This window comes from Neoarius graeffei, chromosome 20, assembly GCF_027579695.1.
Source record: "Neoarius graeffei isolate fNeoGra1 chromosome 20, fNeoGra1.pri, whole genome shotgun sequence".
Lineage (NCBI taxonomy): Eukaryota > Metazoa > Chordata > Actinopteri > Siluriformes > Ariidae > Neoarius > Neoarius graeffei.
In genome coordinates, this window is record NC_083588.1 from 66,647,905 (window position 1) to 66,660,320 (window position 12,416).

General features: G+C 44.8%; 1 protein-coding gene across 1 annotated transcript in view; it reads right to left on the reverse strand.

Annotated features, from left to right (window-relative positions):
- The window catches only part of bcl2l12 (BCL2 like 12), a 48,340-nt gene extending 43,656 nt beyond the window's left edge, over positions 1 to 4,684 (reverse strand). Inside the window, exon 1 of the mRNA XM_060902320.1 lies at positions 4,273 to 4,684. The gene's annotated coding sequence lies outside the window, so the exon portion shown is untranslated. The remainder of the gene's footprint in view (positions 1 to 4,272) is intronic.
- Positions 4,685 to 12,416: the final 7,732 nt, after the last annotated feature.

Below are 12,416 nucleotides of genomic sequence, written 5' to 3' on the forward strand. Positions count from 1 at the left end.
GTATGAGATCTGAGACACAACACTAGTGAGTTTAGCTGAGGACATTAGTCTATTTTTATTGTTCTGATAGTGCAGCGTGTCAGGAGATTGAAGCATTAGAGTTTCCAACTGTTTTAGCAGCTGAAGCTGGAGAATATTCTAAAATGCGTTGCATTATCAGCATTTACAATATTTACAGTATCTGTGTAACCAATCACATCATCCCTTGTTAAAGGGTATGCACGTGATGTCACTATGGCTACTGAGTGGCAGAAAACCTCACTTGCTGAGTGGTGGCATTAACATTCAGCTCGAATGTGCAAAAACACACAAAAAAAAACCATCTAAAAAATGGATTTAATGTCTATATACAACAAAACAAAAGAGGAGATAGTGAGTTTCTCTCAAACCCTCATGAGGGAACGCATTGTAGATATTAATAACTAAATTAATGAGCGGTAATTTCGAGTTTGTACCACACTCTTACTCCATTAAAGCTCATAGGCAACGCTTTTAATTTTATGCACATTTGAAACTTTATGTTAAAAAACCCTCTGTAATTTTCTTCTGGTCCCAAGAAGTATTGTTAATAAGTAATAATTAAAATAAGTTAGTGCGGATCGCGGTGAATTTCTGTTCGGCGATTTTTGTGACCACTCGGCGCGTGACGTCATTTAAAACAAACAAACCGCTTGAGTTGAGTCCACTTCCGTTTACTTACATTGCCGTTTGGCTTGAGTGCAGATGTGCGTTCAGGAATTTCCAAAGAAACCCCCCATGCCTTATTGTTGCGCAGTGAACTGTAACAACGGGACCGGTTCAGGAAGAAGCTTTTACCTTTTACCGAGAGAGGAGAAGAGGCGGAGCGAGTGGGTTGGCTTTTTCCAGAAGAGGAGAAGAGGCGGAGTGAGAGGATTGGCTTTTTCCAGAAAAGGAGAAGAGGCGGAGCGCACGGTCAAACCAGTGATCCACATTCACTGATTGCTTCGCAACGGCCATAGGGTCATACACATACGGTTTCACTTCTCGATATTTAATGTGGAGAGTTCCTACTTCAAAATCGCTTTCAGACATTTTACACAACCTCTCACGACCAAAGTCCGTACACGTGTGTTCGGTTCGCAGGTAAACACAGAGCTGCTCCCGGTCTGTTTGGCTTAAATGACGTCACGGCGACGGTCCCCTGGCGGTGAAAGTGCGCATAAGTGAGATGTTTGGAAATTGGGCAAAACAGTATATTTTAACCATTTTATTCAATTTTAGGGTGCAAATTAGACACCAGGAAGATTGAATTCACTTTTGGGTCGTTCTTCTAGACAATAAAGTTGATGTTCTACGTTTCACCTCCAACCGTTGCCGATGGCCTTTAACCCACACTTGAAAAACATGGGTTCTTTAAAGTTTCCTTTTAATGAATAGGGTTCTTAACTTCTGACTTTGTTGTGAAGTTCAACACAGAACCCTTAAGAGTTCCCTCAGATGAACAACCTTAAAAGCTGTACGGCCTTTCGATTTCATAAAATCGGTGAAATTGAGTTCCGTCTGAAATGTGATGATTGTGATATCTGTTTATTTCTGTAATATCTCACAAAATATCAGGCCATTCTGTGGCTGGGAAGTTATTTAATTTGAGGGGATTAAAGCAAATAATGTGCATGGAATCGCTCGCTTGGCGCAGTCAAGCAGACAGAGGAAGTCCGTGTGCGCATGCGCAGGTTTACCTTCTTCTTCTTTTGGGTTTTACGGCAGCTGGCATCCACAGTGTTGCATTACTGCCATCTACAGGTTTCCCTTTGAGCGTGCACTGACAGTTCCATCATTCTGTCGCTAAACGAACAGCTGATCACACCGAGGTGCTCGCTGAGCGCCCATATTTATTAGTTTGGTCCTGCGTTTCCTTTCCTTCGTATAGAACATAATGTCTTTTCTTCTTGCTTTCTTTCCATTACTGTAGTCGCTCTTTCACATTTCATTCGCACACTCACGCCCTCCATTTTTCTCTCCTGTTTCAAATTTGTATCCCACAATGCCTTGCGTGAACGGGGAAAACCCACCATGTGATGCATGACGTAGTATCTTGAATTGGGTCATGGTGAAGCAGGAAAAAATATCGGAGAATTTAGGGCCATGTGGCTCTCAATTACTTAATTATTCTATTTAAAAAAAACTAATAAAATTGGAAGTCTGTGATTTGAATTCAGTAGCTTTCGGTCACTAAACAAAAATAACTGGGTGTCGGGAAAATTCTTTTTATGACCTACACTTGAGAAATCTGAAAGTCAGTCCAGCTTTAGAACTGCCTGCCTGTGTGTCGAGTAGAGACGGAAATAAAATGTAAATAATTTACTTACCTTTAGTTTCAGATTTTATATTTCGGTCCCCTAAAGTTGATTATTTTCCTTTAAAAGCACACAGTGTTTCACTTCTCTCATACCACAGCAATTTAAAACAACAACAACAACAATAATGCAAAGAATTCATAATCTCATCTCATTATCTGTAGCCGCTTTATCCTTCTACAGGGTCGCAGGCGAGCTGGATCCTATCCCAGCCGACTACGGGCGAAAGGCGGGGTTCACCCTGGACAAGTCGCCAGGTCATCACAGGGCTGACACATAGACACAGACAACCATTCACACTCACATTCACACCTACGCTCAATTTAGAGTCACCAGTTAACCTAACCTGCATGTCTTTGGACTGTGGGGGAAACCGGAGCACCCGGAGGAAACCCACGCGGACACGGGGAGAACATGCAAACTCCACACAGAAAGGCCCTCGCCGGCCACGGGGCTCGAACCCGGACCTTCTTGCTGTGAGGCGACAGCGCTAACCACTACACCACCGTGCCACCCCATGATTTATATCTATGAAAGAGAGAGAGAGAGAGAGAGAGAGAGAATCTCGTTCGTCTCCTTAGGCAGCTGGGCCATAGAAGGTTCACGCTGCACGCTGCATGCTGCACACTACACGCTACACGCGTGTAAAGAAAAGTGGACAAACGTAGCATGACTTGCTCTGGGCCATAGAACGGCGTTCACGTTGCACGCTGCACACTTCACGCGTGAAGCGTGAAATGAACATGCACACTTTTTTCTAGGCGTGAAGATGGAAATTCCAGTCAATGCATGCGGTCACCGCCGCGCCAGCCAATCAGAACGGGTCTAGGGAGATAACTCTATGCTTTCAGGGGAAAACTTCAGAAAAAATATAATTGAATGGTATAATTGAAAAATAGTTCTTCATCGGGATTGTCAAGCAGATTATAGAATGTTCGGTGAAATTCACCACGGGTTTCTCTCAGAAGGAAGTGCTCTCGGCTCCAAATTCTGTTCCTTTTTCTCTTCCTCTGTCTCAGTAAAAGCAGAATGAGGCAATCGTTGTCATCCGAAGAGTCCATATTGTTGGTTACTCGGTCAAAGTAGAACAGACGCAACACGTGAACATCCAAGCATGAAGTTTAATGGCCCAGGGTCCGGTTCTTCACGTGAACGTGTAGCGTGTAGCGTGCAGCATGCAGCGTGAACCTTCTATGGCCCAGCAGCCTTATGGTCGTATATTTTGTGAAATGTGTGGTGTTATTTCTGCAGTTGTACTCCAGGGGGCGCTCCTGACACCTCACAAACTTCACCACACTTTCATCTCATCTCATTATCTCTAGCCGCTTTATCCTTCTACAGGGTCGCAGGCAAGCTGGAGCCTATCCCAGCTGACTACGGGCGAAAGGCGGGGTTCACCCTGGACAAGTCGCCAGGTCATCACAGGGCTGACACATAGACACAGACAACCATTCACACTCACATTCACACCTACGCTCAATTTAGAGTCACCAGTTAACCTAACCTGCATGTCTTTGGACTGTGGGGGAAACCGGAGCACCCGGAGGAAACCCACGCGGACACGGGGAGAACATGCAAACTCCACACAGAAAGGCCCTCGCTGGCCATGGGGCTCGAACCCGGACCTTCTTGCTGTGAGGCGACAGCGCTAACCACTACACCACCGTGCCGCCCCATGATTTATATCTATGAAAGAGAGAGAGAGAGAGAGAGAGAGAGAGAATCTCGTTCGTCTCCTTATGGTCGTATATTTTGTGAAATGTGTGGTGTTATTTCTGCAGTTGTACTCCAGGGGGCGCTCCTGACACCTCACAAACTTCACCACACTTTCCCCCTGTGTAATCGAGTCCCGGGTGATTTCTGTAAATATTTCCGACGGCCCGGAGCGCAGTGTGTGTGTTTAAAACAGAGTGAATGTGTTGAACTGAGAGAAACGCTGTTTTTCTGCCCATACCTGCGGTGCTGATTCCAGCGTCAGCGCGACAGCGAGGCGGCCATTGGGCTCTGCGCGCTCCGGCCCATTCACAGGACGCAGATCCGCCGCTTTCGGTGCGTAGCAGCTGCGCACTGAGCCGCCGCTTCCGGAGATCACGCAGAGCGCGCGCTCAAGTTTCCCGGCTCAACCCCACAGACCCGGAGTCTGCGCACGCGCTCTGAGTCGCGGTTAACCCCTTCCTGCCCGCGCGCTGATCAGCGGGACATCCGGAATGACGACGTTAATTCAGCTTATCGGTAAATAAACGTCTCGTCTCGCGCGTCTGTTCCAGCCCGCTCCTGTGTGCTGGAATCCTGGCTGAAGCTCCGCCCCTGCTGCATTATCATTGGTTACTGAGCGGCTCACATACTCGCGGACAAACTAGTATTCCAAACGAGCACGCGACCCTGGTTGCTACGCAACGCCGCCCAACTATGAAGGCAAGCCCGCGTCATGAAGTGCGCAGTCCACTCCTGCGCAGCTCGCTGTGACGTCAGAGGCTGGATGAAAGGAAGTCGAGCTGTTTGTTAAATGTTGCTCTTAAACGCGATAAAGATGACTATAACAAGGAAAGTAATCTTTAAATGAAGCGCCCACATTCGTCCCTTCAGAGTTACTACAGAAATTTATCTACAATCACGAAGTTTGTGACTTACCGTAATCATGAGATTATACACGCAGGACGTTCCTTTAAATCTATAAATAGCAACAGGAAGCTCCAGCTGGATTATTCTGTTTACTCTGTTTCTGATCCCAGATGTGACCGTTTCTACAATTACTCGATAAATAAATTATAAATGATCACCTTTTATAACGCATCCAAAATCAAAGGGTATTGTCTAATTAAGGAGTAAAACGCTTGGGGATGTGCTGTTAGAGAAAAATCATCAACAGCAGGAACGGTGGGACTGTTACCACTCGATCCGTTGATTATTTAAATAATATTGGCTGGCTTTTTTTTTCGTGGTCTATCAGATATATTCCATTCAGCTAGCATGATATTGAATAAGTCAAAGAGTGAATGGAATATATCTGATAGACCATGAAAAAAGCTGGCTATTATTATTATTATTATTATTATTATTAGTAGTAGTAGTAGTAGTAGTATACATTCCTTCCGGGTGTTCAACGCTTCTTTCTCTTTCAAAATCTTCCGTATTTAATGAAGCAAACGTGGCGGCCATGTTTGACAACTATGCAATATCGTAACCCATATTCAACGCTCATTCTCCATTGGGTAGAGTGACATAATACACGTAGGATAAGCGATATGCTAACAATATTGCATGCTATCGAACCAAATGAATGAAACCCACTAGAAGGGAATAGAACACGTTTTTATTCCATCAAAAAAGTGTCCAGTATGGATAATAATTTCTGATTACACCACATCCCTGGTAGGCGGCACGGTGGTGTAGTGGTTAGTGCTGTCGCCTCACAGCAAGAAGGTCCGGGTTCGAGCCCCGTGGCCGGCGAGGGCCTTTCTGTGCGGAGTTTGCATGTTCTCCCCGTGTCCGCGTGGGTTTCCTCCGGGTGCTCCGGTTTCCCCCACAGTCCAAAGACATGCAGGTTAGGTTAACTGGTGACTCTAAATTGAGCGTAGGTGTGAATGTGAGTGTGAATGGTTGTCTGTGTCTATGTGTCAGCCCTGTGATGACCTGGCGACTTGTCCAGGGTGTACCCCGCCTCTCGCCCGTAGTCAGCTGGGATAGGATCCAGCTCGCCTGCGACCCTGTAGAACAGGATAAAGCAGCTAGCGATGATGAGATGAGATGAGACCACATCCCTGAGGGTTTTATTCCTCTTATCCCACAACCATTTGCCTGAATACAATAAATTAAACAATGACACGCCACACTTTTTATCCATTTATAATTACCTTTAATGTTCATGAAACAGGTTAGTTCCTGTGTTGTCCTCTCAGCAGCCTCTCTGGAAGTTCATCAGATTTTTTTAATGCAGCTTCTGATGTTACAGAGAAAGTGCAAACCGTAAAGGAACAGAATTTATCCAGGGATGATGCTGTGTTGCCATGGTGACCGGTGCTGCACACTATTCTGACGTCCCTGTAGTGCAGTAGTGTTGTGAGCGTGATGTTTATGATTAATGTGAATGACCATGAGTCCAAAAACCAGATGACCAGTAAACACTTCTTTATAAATCGTAAGGGAATTATTTTTATTTGAATAATAATAATAATAATAATAATAGTTTATTCACTCAGGACACAAAGCATACACACACACACACACACACACACTCACACAGAGTGTACAGATTACAAAGCTTTCTTTCACAACCATCACATTATATATATAAAATACACACACACACAGGACATTTTTATAGGAAGATTGTTGAGTTTAACCGTCTCTGTAAGTGATGCACATGTCCTCGCTTGTCCCCTCCCAAACCCCGTCCAGCGTCATAACCAGACCAGACACTGGTACAAGGATTGGGAGAAGACGAGGAGACGAGAGGAGAGACGCAGGATGAAAAGCTCTGATGGACGGCTGTGAATGAGAGAAATGGCAACACAAATGCAGCATCAGTAACACAAATGAGGAAATAAATCAGTGCAACTTCCATGAAACAAAAAACCCAAAACATCATGCATAATAAAAAGCAGTACATTAGTTCATAAACTCAGCTATTTCTGTTCCTGCAGCTCCAAACTGAGCCGTAAAGCACGTTACATAACATTCACAGAAAAGCTTCAGTGATATGAGTGTGAGGATGATAGAGGGAGGAAGAGAGGAGAGGAGAAACATCTGATCACCAGCGTGAGAAAATATTGAGAGTCAGAGAAGAGAGAAGTGAGACGCATGGAGGAAACATCCGGAGAGATCCTCCATCAGCACCTACAACCACTCTGAACTTCAGAAGAGAAACACACGCACAAGTCAAGCACAGACACGTTCCTCAAAGTTTTACTCACCAGATAAAGCTCTCTCTCTCTCACACACACACACACACACACACACACACACACACACACACTTACAGAGTTCCATCTTGGCTTTATCATCTGCGCTGGTCATCAGTCTCTCTGTCCCATGTCCTCCTCTGTGTGCTCGTCTCCGCTCTGCACCTCTGTCCCCTTGCCCTCTTCATCCCCACTTGCTTTATTTAGTTGCTGCATTTCCTGTGTTCAAACCCCGCCCTCTGTCCCCACCCACCCCCTGTCCCAGAGCGCTTCTCCTTCACCCTGTCCCGCGCTCCCTCTATCTGTCCCTCAGACTCCCTATCGCGCCCCAAATCACTGTTTCCCCCGACACACCAACCAACAGGGACCGACATGGCCGGGTGGGGCACTTCCCCTCTGACAGGAAGCCAACACAAAACACACACACACAAAAGAAAAAAAACAGAAAGAGAGAGAGAGAGAGAGAGACAGAAAAGGGATGAGAAGGGAATCAGAAAGACAGAAAACCAGAAAGACAGACAGAAAGTTAGAGATCCTGTAGATAGAGAAAGAAAAAATATCAAAGAGAGAAGACAGAGTGAGAAAAGATACACAATGGGAGAGACAGAAAGTAAGAGAAACAGAAGGACAACAACAGACAGGGACACAAGGGACAGTGTGATAGACCATGGAGACAACATGAAGAAAGACAAAAATTAAAAGTCACACAGAAAGATAGACAAATAGAGAGGGGCTAACAGAGAGAAAGAGAGAGAGGTCGACAGCAAGACAGAGACAGACAGTGAGAGACAAACAGAGTGACAGGAAGAAAGAGAGATTGGGAAGAAAGTGAGACAAAGAGATGAATGACAAATAAAAAGAGAAGAGATACAGAATGTGACAGAGAAAGGAATAGAAATAAAGACAGTGAGAGAGACAGAAGAACAGAGACAAACAGATATAGAAAGCAGCACTAGAGAAACACAGACAGACAGACAGACAGAGAGGTAGAGAGAGACACACAGTGGGGCAAAAAAGTATTTAGTCAGTCACCAATTGTGCAAGTTCTCCCACTTAAAAAGATGAGAGAGGCCTGTAATTTTCATCATAGGTACACTTCAACTATGAGAGACAGAATGGGGGGAAAGAATCCAGGAAATCACATTGTCTGATTTTTAAAAATTTATTTGCAAATTATGGTGGAAAATAAGTATTTGGTCAATAACAAAAGTTCATCTCAATACTTTGTTATATACCCTTTGTTGGCAATGACAGAGGTCAAACGTTTTCTGTAAGTCTTCACAAGGTTTTCACACACTGTTGCTGGTATTTTGGCCCATTCCTCCATGCAGAGCTCCTCTAGAGCAGTGATGTTTTGGGGCTGTCGCTGGGCAACACGGACTTTCAACTCCCTCCAAAGATTTTCTATGGGGTTGAGATCTGGAGACTGGCTAGGCCACTCCAGGACCTTGAAATGCTTCTTACGAAGCCACTCCTTCGTTGCCCGGGCGGCGTGTTTGGGATCATTGTCATGCTGAAAGACCCAGCCACGTTTCATCTTCAATGCCCTTGCTGATGGAAGGAGGTTTTCACTCAAAATCTCACGATACATGGCCCCATTCATTCTTTCCTTTACACGGATCAGTCGTCCTGGTCCCTTTGCAGAAAAACAGCCCCAAAGCATGATGTTTCCACCCCCATGCTTCACAGTAGGTATGGTGTTCTTTGGATGCAACTCAGCATTCTTTCTCCTCCAAACACGACAAGTTGAGTTTTTACCAAAAAGTTCTATTTTGGTTTCATCTGACCATATGACATTCTCCCAATCCTCTTCTGGATCATCCAAATGCTCTCTAGCAAACTTCAGACGGGCCTGGACATGTACTGGCTTAAGCAGGGGGACACGTCTGGCACTGCAGGATTTGAGTCCCTGGCGGCGTAGTGTGTTACTGATGGTAGCCTTTGTTACTTTGGTCCCAGCTCTCTGCAGGTCATTCACTAGGTCCCCCCGTGTGGTTCTGGGATTTTTGCTCACCGTTCTTGTGATCATTTTGACCCCACGGGGTGAGATCTTGCGTGGAGCCCCAGATCGAGGGAGATTATCAGTGGTCTTGTATGTCTTCCATTTTCTAATAATTGCTCCCACAGTTGATTTCTTCACACCAAGCTGCTTACCTATTGCAGATTCAGTCTTCCCAGCCTGGTGCAGGTCTACAATTTTGTTTCTGGTGTCCTTTGACAGCTCTTTGGTCTTGGCCATAGTGGAGTTTGGAGTGTGACTGTTTGAGGTTGTGGACAGGTGTCTTTTATACTGATAACGAGTTCAAACAGGTGCCATTAATACAGGTAACGAGTGGAGGACAGAGGAGCCTCTTAAAGAAGAAGTTACAGGTCTGTGAGAGCCAGAAATCTTGCTTGTTTGTAGGTGACCAAATACTTATTTTACCGAGGAATTTACCAATTAATTCATTAAAAATCCTACAATGTGATTTCCTGGATTCTTTCCCCCCATTCTGTCTCTCATAGTTGAAGTGTACCTATGATGAAAATTACAGGCCTCTCATCTTTTTAAGTGGGAGAACTTGCACAATTGGTGGCTGACTAAATACTTTTTTGCCCCACTGTATGTTGTTAATATCTGTAATAATGCGTACTTCTCCACCCCGAGAGAATGAACAGTAGGAGATTAAATCATGCCCTTCTAGAGGGGTCTGGGGTCTGGGGGCACACCCCCCTGGAAAGTTTTTAAAGAAAAAAAAAGCCCAGTGTAAATGGTGCATTCTCGTGCACTCTGAGAGCCATATTTGAAGCAAATTGATGGGGAAGTTGGACTGATGTATGTTACAGAATGTTTCTCTCCTCACCTCGATGCTGATGATCCGATGACCAAGTCGCCTTCAACTTACTCATCTCATCTCATTATCTGTAGCCGCTTTATCCTGTTCTACAGGGTCGCAGGCGAGCTGGATCCTATCCCAGCTGACTACGGGCGAAAGGCGGGGTTCACCCTGGACAAGTCGCCAGGTCATCACAGGGCTGACACATAGACACAGACAACCATTCACACTCATACTCACACCTACGCTCAATTTAGAGTCACCAGTTAACCTAACCTGCATGTCTTTGGACTGTGGGGGAAACCGGAGCACCCGGAGGAAACCCACGCGGACACGGGGAGAACATGCAAACTCCGCACAGAAAGGCCCTTGCCGGCCACGGGGCTCGAACCCGGACCTTCTTATTGTGAGGCGACAGCGCTAACCACTACACCACCGTGCCGCCCCTTCAACTTACTGTCATACTGAATCTTTTTTCTTCTGAGTTTTCATTGTTCGTGATCACCAGAGTGTGTTTGGTTTTTACACACACCGCTGTGATTTGTTGGAGTGTGTGAGCTCATTGCTGATGAACCGCAAGGAGAACCAGTGGAACGGTGCGATAGGATTGAGCGATACAGTTTAGCTTCAACATCATCACCACGCCGTTCCATCGGTTCTCGGTTTCACTTCATATAACTGTCTGACGCTGCAGACTTGTCTCCCCTCTGCGCTGAAAACAGCTGAAGTGAGATCAGAAGAACGAATGTTCACTGATGTTCACTGATTTATTCTGTAACGCCGTAGTTTTAGCACTAAAGTCAGTTGACAGTTTTCAGCTGTCAGAATCAGGAGACTGCCGCGTGGACGGGTCAAGCTGGCAAGGGTGAGAATGTTGTTGAAGTGGTATTGTACACTCTGTATCCTCGTTCCTTGTTGGTATGAGTGAACATGACTTCACTGCACACTTCACTGTGTGTAATATACTGATCTGGGGCAGATTTCACTGACCAGGATGTCAGGAGTGGATCCCAGCTTAGTCCTGAGAAAAACAGTGTGTGTGTGTGTGTGTGTTTGTGTGTGTGTGTGTAGGAGATGAACAGATAGTGGGCGTGGCTCAGATGTCTGAGATGAGGTGAGCTGTAGATAAGTGAGCTGTGTGTCTGTGGGGGATTGTGGGAGACGTGACGGCGTGTGTGCAGCTCATTAACAGCAGCTTTAATCAGCGTCATCAAACCCTCATTAAACTCTGAGACAAAAAAAAAATCTGAACAAGACAGACAGGACACCACCACGTCCTCCTAACACACACACACACACACAGATAGGAGAGTTATTTTAAAACCTAGATAAATAAATATGGATGTTTATTCCTGCTGATGTTTTTCAGTGGAAAGCTGAATTAGGAGCTCTCTCTCTCTCTGTGTGTGTGTGTGTGTGTGTGTGTGTGTGTGTGTGTGTGTGTGTGTTTACACATCAGATATTTTCCCATTTCTACTGAACACAACTTACACAGAATTAGAATTTTACCTTAATATGAATAAGAACATGAAGTTTTCAGAATGAAAATGGAGTAAACTTTGTGACTCCACAATTTCACAATCAAACTGGGATTCATTTCAGCAGAACTCTCTCTCTCTCTCTGTGTGTGTGTGTGTGTGTGTGTGTGTGTGTGTGTGTGTGTGTGTGTGTGTGTGCGTTCACTGTGAAATGTGGAAAAAAGTAAAACAGAGGAAACTCTCATTTTATGTGTGACATTTTATAAAATTTCACAAACCAACAATACACACTACACAACACACTACACACTACAACACACTACACAACACACTATAACAACACACAACACACTACACACTACAACACACTACACCACACTATAACAACACACAACACACTACAACACACTACACACAACACAACACACTACACTACACACTATAACAACACACAACACACTACACACTACAACACACTACACAACACACTACACAACACAACACACTACACACTATAACACACTACACAACACACTACACTACACACTACACCACACTATAACAACACACAACACACAACACACTACAACACACTACACACAACACAACACACTACACTACACACTATAACAACACACAACACACTACACACTACAACACACTACACAACACACTACACAACACAACACACTACACACTATAACACACTACACAACACACTACACTACACACTACACTACACACTATAACAACACACTACACTACACACTATAACACACTACACTACACACTATACTACACACTACACTACACTACACTACACACTATAACAACACACTACACTACACACTATAACAACACACAACACACAACACACTACACACTACAACACACTACACAACA